Genomic DNA, 13314 nt, shown 5'->3' on the forward strand with positions numbered 1-13314 from the left:
TTTTTCTGCTTTATTGCTGTGGTCATTTGTCAGATACAAGCAAAAGAAAGTAATATGTCACTTGGTTCTTTTTAGAACATACCATATCAGAATTTTGAAATGAAGCCTGATTTTGATGCACACTGCCTGTGTTGTACCAGCTGTTACTTCAGTTCAGTGAGAATCTCCATTATACTTTTGTGTTGACTAAATCCACAGTTATGATGAGACACATAGCTTGTCTTCAGATCCTTGCTATTGCCTCAATTAATCACACCAGTCATGGATTCAAGACACTCAAGAATCTGTTAAATAAGTTACATCCTGTGGGCTAAATTATATATCTATAATATCCTTTCATGGAATCTCAGCCTGGCATCTGCGTTGTGTAGCCCTTTCACTTTAATTCACTCCTAGATGTTTAACAGTTGTCACTGATTCCAGTGACTGACGTATGCATAAGTGATTGAAGGTTATACGATTGGCAATGAATGAGCCATGTGAGAGAGAATTTGGTGATGTTGTACCAAATGAAAATAAACACGTTGGTACAGTGGTGGGTTCTTTGCTTTACTCATGGAGGGCGTCAAGTGAATACTATAACACATAAAATATTAGAGCATTTTATTATAATGTAGACAAGATGAATTAGTTAGCTTTTTTCAATCAGATTTCAAAGGAATGTCATGGGTATCCATAACTGTCTCTCACCATTAATGTATCATCTGACACTGACAAGATACAAGTCTCTTCTCTCAAAGCATAACTGACAATAACATGTATATCCAGTGTTCACACCTTTGCCCTAGTAGAAAAACAGTGTTGTTGTATTCACGTATGATCATTGTCTGGGCTAAGAGGTACTGTGCTAAGTCGAAAGTAAGAGAGTGAAAGCGGTGGCATATTGAAACACTTGTAGGGATGGCTACCCAGTGTTGCTCATTTGTCCATGTGGATAACAGCGACCATCCTCATTTGTGGTTTCATCCAAAGCTCATGGTCTAGTGGCTTGCATTGCTACCTGTGGATCATGAGGTCCCGGGTTCGATTCCCGGCTGGGTTGGGGATTTTCTCTGCCAGGGGCTGGGTGTTTGTGTTGTTGTCGTCATTTCATTATCAACATCATTCGTGACAGAGGCTGGCTTGGACTGTGTAAAAAAAATTGGACCGTGTAAAAATTGGTACTTTGTACGGGTGCTGATGACTGCGCAGTTGAGCGCCCCACGAACCAAACATCATCATCATTTCTGGTTGTGTTGTGATGTACCAGACTGGCATTGGCACCTCGGTCTTTAAACGACACCATATGTGGCAAGTGTGCTGCATGTCCTGGGATGTGATGGTGGCACACTTGGCATGGTTAGTGCACCAGTTGGTACCTTCGAAGGAGCCGATGAGGCTGACCTCACTGAGCTACAAATGCATAGGTCATTTTTGAAATACTGTGCAGTTTTGCTTATTAGGGACTGGAAGAGCATCCTGTAGTTGAGCTTGTTGATGCCACTTATGCAAGGCGTGCTCTTTCTTGCGTGCTAGGCAGTGAACTGCTTATGCATCTCCTTTCCTCTCATTGACTTGTGGCCTATCTACTGTGTGGAGGCTTAGTTGGAAGTAATAGAAGTATCAGTGATAGCCATGAATATCTAGGAACACACATCTGAAAAGATTTAAGTTGGCGTTACCACATAAAACTAGTAGGAATTGCGGATACATGATTGGGATATATTGGAAGAATCTTAGTAGTAGCAAACATGAAGGATATTGTTTCTAAATGCTTAGGTGCACCTCAGAATATTGTGATCTAATACTAATGGAAGAAAGGAAAATATTGCATGTGTTAAAGAGAAGCTGTAAGTTTTGGGTAAATGGTAATAGGAAAAACTTTGAACTAAACAAAATTGTTCAGGATTGTTTTCTATTGAATATGATATGACAGAATGAAAATTGGGCAAATCAACTATTGAAAATAATGATAGTATGAAGAAAACAGAAACTTACAATGGGTAGACAGCATGTTTCAGAAGTTAAAATGATTTACGGCACAGGAACTAACTGTAAAGAAAACTTATATGGACATCCAAGATTTCTTTGAATGTTTGTTCATCTTTAGATGTGTACTTGTATAAGCAAGCACACCTCATGCACACTTCACCACTATCACCAGCAGCTCCGACCAGAATGCAACTGTCCCATGAATAACAATCTGGAGTAGGACGAAAAAGGGGGAGGGATAGCAGGGTTTGGTGGGGGGAGAAATGAGCACTGCCTGGCGGGTCATACAGGGACTAGATGGTGGCCCAATTAGACTGCCAGATTGCAGCGTCAGGTGGGATGTGGGAAGAAAAATGTGGACTGGAAAATGAGAGTAACAGGGAAGGGGAAAGGATGGATGGATGCATTCATTAGCAGAGGGCAGTACACAGTGAGGGTGGGGAATATGAAAAGGGAGGAGGTGATAGGATCCAGGAGTGGAAACTGTTGAGTGAAGTGTTGTGGGAGCAGTAGGTTACTGTAAGTTGAACTGGGATAATTTCAGTACCTGAGAATGTGTTATAAGAATAACTCCCATCTGTGTCATTCAGAAAATCTGGTGGTGGAACGGAGGATCCAGATGGGCTGTGCTGTAGACATTGAAATCAAGCATGTTTTGTCCAGCTGCATGTTGTACCACAGAGTGGTCTGCTTTGCTCTTGGCCACAATTTGGTGGTGGCTGTCCATTCTGGTATTCAGCTGGTTAGTAGTCATATCTTATCCTTTGAAGGGAAGGTATATAAACAAATCCGCAGCACAGCCATGGGTACCCACATGGCACCCTTCTGTGCCAACCTTTTTATGAGCCATTTGGAGGAACCCTTCCTAATTCCTCGAAACCCCAAACCCGTGGTCTGGTTCAGTTTCATAGATGATATGTTTGTGATCTGGACTCATTCCTTTACAACCCCAACACCTTCTCTCCTGTCTGCTTCACCTGGTTCTCCAGGTTCTCCTCAAAGCAGAGTGCCATCTTCCTAGACATTGAACTCCTCCTCCTTGATGGCTCCATCCACATGAAACCCACCAGCCACCTGCCTTTTGACAGCTGCCATCCCTTCTATACCAATAAATCCCTCCCATACAACCAGGCCACATGGAGATGGCTTATCAGCAGTGACAAGAACTCCCTTTCCCAGTATACTGAAAATCTTACCTAGGTCTTCACAGACAGGCACTATCCCCTGGACCCTGTCCACCAACAGATTTCCCATGCCATTTCCCCCACACACCCCCAATCCTCCCACTACACCCTAGAGCCAGCTACAAAAGAACTAGTTGGCTGATTTGGGGGAGGGGACCAAACAGCGAGGTCATCGGTCCCATTCCATTAGGGAAGGGAGGGGAAGGATGTTGACCATGCCATTTCAAAGGAGTCATCCTGGCATTTGCCTGAAGCAATTTAGGGAAATCATAGAAAACCTAAATCAGGATGACCGGACGTGGAGTTGAACCATCATCCTCACGAATGCGAGTCAAGTATGCTAACCACTGCACCACCTTGCTTGGTACAAAAAAGTGACTCCTTCGTCACCCAACACCACCCCAGACTGGAACAATTGAACCACATCCTTTGTCAGGGCTTTGATTATCTGTCACATACCCTGAAATGAGGGAACTACCAAAGATCCTTCCCACCCCTCCTAATGTGGGATCCTGTCACCCACCCATCCTGCACAACATCCTAGTTCATCCCTGTGCCACTCCCAATCCCTTGCCACATGGATCATATCCCTGTGGAAGACCCAGGTGCAAGACCTACCCAACTCACCCACTCAGCACTTCTTATTCCGGGAGATCCAGGTGCAAGACCTGCCCAACCCACCCAGCACTTCCTATTCCAGTCCTCTCACAGTCGTATCATACCCCATCAGAGACTAGGCCACCCATGAAATTAGCTGTGTTGTTTATGAGCTCTGCTGCAGCCATGCATGCATGTAAAACACCTGCTTTCAACAAATATTTCTATTGAAAATGGTTTCTGCTCAAAACTAGTTGTACAGTTTGCGAACGTGGGTAACTGAATTAATAATCTATGAGAAGAAATAGTAAGGTGTGTGACATATGGACGTTTGAGTCTGTGAAATGTGCTTGGATAGCCTAAGGGGTAGGGTGAGTGCTTGCGATAAACAAGAAATCCATGTTCGAGTCCCATTCTTACACAAATTCTCAAGTCATGTTAGATTGTACATGTTGCAGCTACATTGCCAGAACTCTCTGGGATTTTCGGATAGATCCTGTGGCAGGATCTGACTGTGAATGGTGTTATAGGCTTGATTTGTAGTATATCGTATGGATGCCTAATTTGCCATTAACTTCCTCTGTATTCATCTTAAGTAGAAACATTGTATTAATCATTGTTTCATGACATCCCCCAAATAGATTTTTAAACCATTGTTTTATTCATTATTTGATACATACTTTTGTAGAATTTAACTTGTGGTATGTCTGAGCTTTAACTGCTACTCTTAACAAAATATTTTCATTTGTATTGTTAAGTAGAGCCTTATTGATTGTCTATCATTTCTGGTAAATATAAGTAATCTCTTGTCAGAAATTCTCTCCTTTGGCAGCCATCATTGCTGTGATGACGAAATCATGGTCACTGATCCAAGTCTCTTTGATAGTCATCTTTAGGAGGTTGAGATAGTTCGAAGCCAGGAAGCATAAATTATTTCTCTCATGTTTGAGCTATCAAATTAGTTGCTTGAGGCAGTTTTCTGTTAATGCATTCAATATTACTTCACAAATCTATGCCCTCAAATGCTGATTATTCTTGTCCATGTGAATTTGCAACAGGCAAAATGTTATCAAAAATTTGTTCGTTGGGTTTCAGCTGACTTTCAGTTACGAGTCTTATGGTGGATGACAGTTTTGTTACAGTGTGTTCAGTTGTATGACTTGACAGTGGATGTTTTGGTAGTTAATAACAAAAATTTTAATTTCAACTTTCTACATACTTGATATCTTGTTGCTTTTAATAATTGGTTTCTCAGTTTCCGGTGTCTCAGTGTTTTGCCTAATATGAAAATCACCCATATGTGCTCTATAATCTGAGTGATCTTCTTCTATTTATATATCCAACATTTTAGTATCTCCACAAAAATGGAACATTATTTTTAATGGTCAACATACTGCAGTACAGCAGAGATGCCACTAAGTTCAAATCTCTTACTTTGAAGGAACAGGAAGGAAGACAGAATCATGAACTAGTGATAACAGTCAAACAGGCCAGTCCAAAAGTCCAAAATAACAGCAAAATCATATGTAGCAAACAGTGCATGGCTTGAAATGATGGCAACATATACTGCAGTGACCTGACTTGATTGTGGTAACTATGCTTGCTTCACACATGATTCAACCTTGAAGCCCTCCTGCGGGTGTAGTAACACTGTTCACATTTACGTCGCACTGCACTTAGCGTAGACCGGGACTGTCCCCTAGGCATGCCCGAAGTTAACTGACTGGGCACGGCCCGTGCTGCCGGAGTTGTTGTTGTTGTTGTTGTTGTTGTTGTCGTCATGCCGGCAGAGGTCGCGTCCGAATTCTCTCGTGCTCTCTGGTGGACTGGACTCTACTTGCGGCAACTACCGTCCGTGACGCGCCGTGCCAATGTGCGCCTCCCGCGATCTTTCTGGTGGCTACTACACTCCTCCTCCTTTGGGGGGTGAAGCCACTGTGATCCACTGCGTCGGAAGTTGGAGCGTCGGGCAGGAGCGATGACCTCCACATCCATTGGATGGCCGGAGTCGAGGGGATCTGCCAACCCTCGAGCCGGAACCTTCGAATACGGCTGGAAGTCACCCACACGAAGAGGCCCCCATCGTCCCACAACCGGAGCCTGGGACAGAACGGGCGACAAGCTGTCAAACTCCGGATCCTGTTCCACCCCGGGAGGGGCAAGACCCAGTGGCGGGGACGATGGGGAAGGGACGACCACAGGTGAACCAACCTCCTGAGAAACCGGGCCTGGTAGGGGGGCCGGCTCTCGCTGGCGCATCTCGAACGATGCCGATGCCGGTGCTGGAGCTACTGGAGGCTGCCAAGGCTGAGAACCATTGCAGTGCGGCAGAGGCACAGTGGGGAGAGGAGGCAACGTCCTCTGCGAAACCAACACAGGTGCCGGCAATGGGAAAGCCGGTGTCCAAGAGGGCGGAGGGTGGGTGCCCGAACGTGGACGTAGCTGATTTTGCTGACGACGTACCACCCGGTCCCCCGCCTGCAAGGTATAGAGCCGGTGGCCATTTCGGCGCAGGACCACCGCTGGTATCCAACGTGGATTGCGACCAAACCCACGGGCCCAGACCGACATACCCAGCGGAAAGCCAGGTGCTCCGTTTTGTGAAGACTGGCAAGGACCAGGCCATAGGAGGTGCAGCAGAGTCCGAGGTTGACGCCCATGGAGGAGCTCTGCGGGGCTGCGTTCTCCCATTGGTCCGGTATGCCGTCAAGAAAAACGTCAATGCTTCCTCCGCAGGAAATTCGCGCACATACTTTTTCATCTGCGTCTTAAATGTGCGCACCATGCGCTCGGCTTCCCCATTCGATTGTGGATGGAAGGGGGGAGAGCAAACGTGCTGAATACCGAAGCGCCTACAAAAATCCTGGAAGGTCTGCGAAATAAACTGTGGTCCATTGTCTGAGACCAGGGTGATTGGCAGACCTTCCACAGAAAAAAATTTTTGCTGGTGCCTGGATTGCAACTTCTGAAGTGGTTGAGGAGCAGCGAACCACATATGGGAATCGGGAATAAGCATCAATGACAATGAGCCAAAAACCGTTGAGAAACAGGCCCGCAAAATCGATGTGAACACGTTCCCATGCTTGGGTTGCCGGCAGCCATGAAGAAATGCCGCCCTGGGAGATGCTTGTTGGCTCGCACACTGGGAACAGGTGGCCACCAAGTGCTCAATTTCTCTGTCAATACCGGGCCAGTACACATATCTGCGAGCGAAGGTTTTAGTACGGGAAACACCCCAGTGCCCCGCATGTAATAACGTGACGACCTACTGTCGTAAACTTGCAGGAACAACCATGCGAGGAGCTGTATCATCGGTAGCCAGAAGGAGAACGCCTTCCAAGACCGAGAGGCGGTCCCGTAGAAGAAAATAATTACGAAGAGGGTCCGAGGCCCGGCCCGGAGGGCGGGATGACCACCCCTGCTGAATGAGGCGAACTACTTGCCGGAGAACCGGGTCAGCTGCCGTTTCCCTGGCGACTCGAGAACTAGTGATCGGGAAGCCATCACCCGCTTGGCGGGATGCCAAATCCAAATGACGACACATAATCTCCTCTCGATCGAACGTAGGATCCGGGCCCACCGGAAGACGGGAAAGAGCGTTGGCATGCTGTCCTGTAGGGCGAAAATGAATGTCATAATGGTACTGAGAGAGGAACAAGGCCCAGCGCTGTAGTCTGTGGGCCGCCCTATCCGGAATCTGAGAGCGGGGCCAAATAACGATATTAACGGCTTATGGTCAGTGATTAACTGAAACTTCGTGCCATACGAGAAAGGGTGAAACTTGGTAACAGCGTAGACAATGGCCAAAGCTTCTTTTTCCACCTGGGAGTAATGGCCCTGCGCGGGACTAAGCATTTTAGACGCAAACGCCAGTGGTTGCTCGGAACCATCTGCATTGCGATGGGCCAGGACCGCCCCCACCCCATACTGCGAAGCATCTGTAGCCAGGACCAACGGCTTACGGGGATCAAAAGTAGCCAAACAAGGGGCTGACGTGAGGAGGCCCTTCAACGAGGTGAACGCTCGCTCGTATGCAGGTGACCAATCTAAAGGAACACCCTTGTGCAGAAGGCAGTACAGGGGGTGGGCTATAGTGGAAGCCCTGGGAATGAACCGGTGGCAATAGGCTATCTTGCCTAAAAAAGCTTGTAACTCTTTCAGCGAAGCGGGCCGAGGAAGGTTGACGATACCTTGGACCCAACTTCCTAGTGGCTGGATACCGTGCCGAGAGATGGTGTAGCCCACATACTCAGTGGATGGTTGAAAGAAGGTTGACTTATGCAGGTTGCAACGCAAGCCCACAGACCTGAATTTGAGAAAGAGGGTGCGAAGGTTGTGCAAGTGTTCCTTCGTGCTGCGGCCTGTGACAGTTATGTCATCCAGGTAATTAATACAATGAGGAATTGTCGACATGACATGCTCAAGATAACGCTGGAAAATCGCCGGGGCACTGGATATTCCAAAGGCCAACCGCTGGTATTGGTGAAGGCCAAACGGGGTGTTGACGACCGCCAACCGTTTGGAGTCCTCATCAAGTGGTATCTGATGATAAGCCTCTGACAGATCGATTTTCGAAAAATATTGGCCTCCCGCCACGGAGGAGAATAATTCATCAGCACGAGGCAAAGGATAGGTGTCCACCACCAATTGGGAATTAATGGTGGCCTTGAAATCGCCACAAAGACATAATTTTCCCGAGGGCTTCCTTACAATAACGACGTGTGAAGCCCACTCACTGGAAGAAATGGGAAGAACGACCCCTAGGGCTGTCAGCTGGTCTAGCTCTTCCTTTACCCGAGGGCGGAGAGCCAAGGGGATCTGCCTCGCGCGTAGAAAACGCGGGCGAGCCGACGCCTTCAACGTTAAGTGAGCTTCAAAATCTGAAACACGCCCCAGGCCCTCCTCAAAAATATCTGGAAAGTCGGAGATCAAAGATTCCAATGATTGATAGGGAACGTCTTCGGAGACCAACTGCATGGTGTCAGCGATAGAAAAACCGAAAGCTTGAAAAGCATCCAGGCCAAAAAGGTTAGCTGAGCTCGCATCACTGACAACAATAAAAGTAATAGGCCGAGTTACTGATTTGTAAGTCACGTCGGTAGTGAATTGACCCAGTAGGGGAATGAACTGTTTACCATAACTGCGTAGACGCCGGTAAACGGGCGCCAACGGGGGCGATCCAAGGTCGGAATAAGTTTGTGCATTCAACAAAGAAACTGCCGCGCCCGTATCGACTTGCAGTTGTAACCGGCGCGACCGAACCGACACCTTGATAAAGAGTTTGCGTGCCGATGCGTCGGGAGCCTGGCCCGATGAAACTTCCTGAATGTCAACGTCCATGTCCTCTGTACCTGCTTCCTTCGATTCTTTTGAGGCTGAGCGGCAAACTTTAGCAATGTGACCTTTTCTATTACATTTGCGACAAACGGCCCAACGCTGGGGGCACTCTGACCGATCATGATGTATATAGCACGACGCACAGGATGGCAACAGGGGCCGGCGGCCGGAATTCTGTTTACGCGCCGTGCGGGAGCGGCCGTAACGGCCGGATTGTACCGCTCGCACGTCGTCCACCCCTGACACAGTGGACGTGGCCGCGCCGCCCTGAACCTCTGCGACGTCGCACCACGCTTCCAGCTGTTGACCTGCTGCATGAGAGACTTCATACGGTTGAGCAATGGACAGGACTTCCTCGAGGGAAGGGTTTTCTAACTGCAGGGCCCGTTGCCGGACCTCCCTATCAGGGGCCGAACGAACAATGACATCGCGTACCATAACGTGGGCGTACGACTCTCGCGACTGCTCCGTGACAAAATGACACTTGCGACTAAGACCGTGCAGGGTAGCGGCCCACGCCCGGTAAGACTGATGGGGATGTTTCTTGCATTGATAGAACTCGACCCTAGCTGCCACAACATGCGTGCGGCGGCGATAATATGAAGACAGCGATGAACACAATGCGTCAAAAGACAAGGACGAGGGTTCCTGCAACGGCGCTAGCTGCCGCAAAACTTGATACAGCGAGGGAGATATCCAAGACAAGAAGAGAGCACGACATACCTCCGCATCGGAAATATGAAACGCCTGGAAATGCTGCCGAAGACGACGTTCATATGCGTCCCAATCCTCCGCCGTCTCGTCATACGGGGGAAAGGGAGGAGGGAATGGCGCCGGAGCAGACGGCGTTGAGAGCAACGCCGGAAGCACTTGTTTCATGGTGGCCATGAGTTCCGTCTGCTGCGCAACCAAAACTCGCACCAAACCCTCCATGCCGTGGAGAAGCTGCGAAACCGGAACAACGACGCAACACGCGAAAGAACGACCCTACTCGTCACCAATTGTGTAGTAACACTGTTCACATTTACGTCGCACTGCACTTAGCGTAGACCGGGACTGTCCCCTAGGCATGCCCGAAGTTAACTGACTGGGCACGGCCCGTGCTGCCGGAGTTGTTGTTGTTGTTGTTGTTGTTGTTGTTGTCATGCCGGCAGAGGTCGCGTCCGAATTCTCGCGTGCCCTCTGGTGGACGGGACTCTACTTGCGGCAACTGCCGTCCGTGACGCGCCATGCCAATGTGCGCCTCCCGCGATCTTTCTGGTGGCTACTACTGCGGGTACAGGGTAAGAATAGGCCCGAGGTATTCCTGCCTGTCGTAAGAGGCGACTAAAAGGAGTTTCAACCATTTCGGCCTTCAATGTGATGGTCCCCATTGGGGTTTGACCTCCATTTTTCAAAATTCTACAGAAGTACGAGCCTTTTGGGGAAGGACACCTTACGTGGTGTATCACCGGTCCTCAGTGCACTAAGACCTTGGCACTCATCATCGTAATGGCGTCGTAACTGCACCCACTGTTCATCAATTTGGGCCGAAACACCTGGTGGGTTGCACAAGTTATGCCCATAGTGTGTCCCCATCTGCACCTACGATCATGATGGACTTTCCATGGCACCCGAAATCCAGCACGGTAGCCAGCCCGTTGTGGTGGGGTCGTCATGTACCCTCTAGGTTGTAGCCCCCTGACAACACAGGGATTGTACTGCTGATTCCTGAGCTGCACCCTCCCGACATCAGCCAAGGAATAGATGCCCGTCTACCTGGGGCATCAGGACTCCCGGCAACGGTCATCATGCCAGGTGGCCCTTGCTGAGGCTGGGTGGCGACCATGGGGAAAGTCCCTGGTCGGAGTGGGTGGTATCGGAGCGGACGTTTCGCAGATGAAACGTCAACATGCATCAGGTCGCTCTGTGGCTGCGTCTTCTAAGAGGAAAGGTTCTGTCTCTGTCTCTGGTTCTGGTACTTCTGCCTTTCCCCCCTTGGCCACTCCCTGGGAGGAAGGACAGGTCCACCGGCTTGGGGCAAAATACTTCCCCCGCTATTTAGTCTGTTCTCGGACCGCTGGGGGGATGTTTGCCACCTCCAAGCACATGTTCTTTGTACAGCATATCGAGGATATCTTCGGAGAAATCGGGGCTCTTAGTAAAATGCTTTCGGGGTCCATTCTCATAAAAACCACCTCTGCTACACAGTCAGCGGCGCTCCAGGCATGTGACCGACTATGGCTCATCGCAGTGTCCATTGTCCCACATCTGGTGCTCAATAGGACGCAGGGGATTATTTTCCATCGGGACCTCCTGCTGCAATCTGATGAGGAGCTCAGGGCCAACCTGGAGCGCTGTGGCGTGCATTTCATCCGGCGAGTCCAGCGCGGCCCCAAAGATTGTCGGGCCGACACTGGGGCCTTTATCCTCGCCTTCGAGGGGGATGTTCTCCCAGAGAAGGCAAAGGTGATATGCTACTGGTGCAACGTGCGACCTTATGTCCCGCCTCCTATGCGATGCTTTCGATGTTTGCACTTCGGGCACATGTCGTCACGGTGTGAAGCTGAGCCCCTTTGTGGCGATTGCAGACGTCCTCTTCGTGAGGGACATATATGCACCCCACCACCTCGATGCGTCAATTGTCCTGGCTTCCACTCGCCTAGATCTTTCGACTGCCCCGCTTATCAGAAGGAGAAGAAGATACAAGAATTGAAAACCTTGGACCGTCTGTCTTATTCTGAGGCCAGGAAGAAATGTGACTGCCTCCATCCCATGATGTTGACAGTGTCGTTTGCTTCGGTCACGTCCACTCCTTCCGCAGTATCCTCACCCCTATACTGTCCCCCCTCTACCTCCTCACCCCATCCGAGGTCTATGGCTCCGCCTCCCAAATCCCTCCCTTCCAAATCCTCCTCCCTTGCGGCCCCTGCCCCCTCTGCCCCAGGGGCCACCCTTCCTCCTCCTCCTCCTCCTCCTCCTCCTCCTCCTCCTCCGCTGCCTGAGAAGCGATCCTCTTCTCAGGCGTCCATCGGGGAAATGTTACGGACCCCGGCTTCCGAGGTCCGGCATTCAAAAAAGGACCCTGAGCGTGGGGACTTTCTTTGGGTCCAGCCCCCACAGCCCACCATCCCTGTGACTCATTGGTCTTCCAAGGAGGCCTCAAAGAAGAAGTCTTTATCCCCCTCTTCACCCCGGCACATTTTGTCTGATGCTCCATCCGACAGTCGCTGCTCCCGGCCGTCCTCAGTTTCGCTGGGCCACTCTGCTGCCAGGCGCTCAGCTGGCCTGTCGTTGGCGGATGATGCTGCCCCTCCTGCGCAACCCAGGATTGTGGCCGCAGCTGGCGACGACTTGATGGAACAGGATCGGCCTCCCGACGGTTGTAGCGATGTTCCATAGAAACCTGGCCCCCCCGCGGCCGTCGAGGTGACCAGCTCTTCACACGTTTTGTTCCCCCTTGGCGATGGCTCTGTTACATTGGAACATAAGAGGTATTCGATCTAATTGGGAGGAATTACAACAGCTCCTCCGCCTGCACTCTCCGCTCGTCATTGGTCTCCAGGTCTCCACTAAACAAAGTTACGCCCAACTGACCGTATTGCTTTTACCCACCATACTTACGAGCGATCTGACCTAACCCCTGTGGACGGTATCCCAGCTCATGGTGGGGCCATGTTGCTCGTTTAGGATGATGTCTATTACCATCCCATCCCGTTGACCACCCCACTCCAAGCAATAGCTGTCCCTATTACTCTTTCTGCCTTTACTTTTTCTGTTTGTACTGTCTACACTCTATCGTCATCCGCAGTTAGTCGGGCTGACATGATGCACCTGATTGCTCAGCTTCCTCCCCCGTTTTTATTGTTTGACGACTTCAATGCCCATCATCCCCTTTGGGGTTCTCCTGCATCCTGTCAGAGAGGCTCCCTCTTGGTGGACGTTTTCAACCATCTCAATCTTGTCTGCCTCAATACTGGCGCCACGACTTTCCTCTTGGACTCTACTCATACCTCCTCCCAGTTGGACCTCTCAATCTGTTCTACCACTCTTGCCCGTCGGTTCGAGTGGTATGTCCTTTCTGACACCTATTCGAGCTACCACTTCCCCTGTGTCGTTCATCTCCTGCACCACACCCCATCCCCACGTCCCTCGAGCTGGAACATACCGAAGGCTGACTGGGGACTTTACTCCTCCCTGGCGACCTTTCCAGACCAAGATTTTCTCAGCTGTGACAGTCAGGTCG

At 49.8% G+C, this 13314-nt stretch overlaps 1 protein-coding gene across 1 annotated transcript in view; it reads left to right on the plus strand.

The window, feature by feature from the left end:
- The window catches only part of LOC126480802 (transcription initiation factor TFIID subunit 1), a 241206-nt gene that overhangs the window by 48534 nt on the left and 179358 nt on the right, over positions 1-13314 (plus strand). The gene's annotated exons all lie outside the window — the stretch shown is intronic.

Source organism: Schistocerca serialis, chromosome 5 (genome assembly GCF_023864345.2).
Source record: "Schistocerca serialis cubense isolate TAMUIC-IGC-003099 chromosome 5, iqSchSeri2.2, whole genome shotgun sequence".
Taxonomy (NCBI): domain Eukaryota; kingdom Metazoa; phylum Arthropoda; class Insecta; order Orthoptera; family Acrididae; genus Schistocerca; species Schistocerca serialis.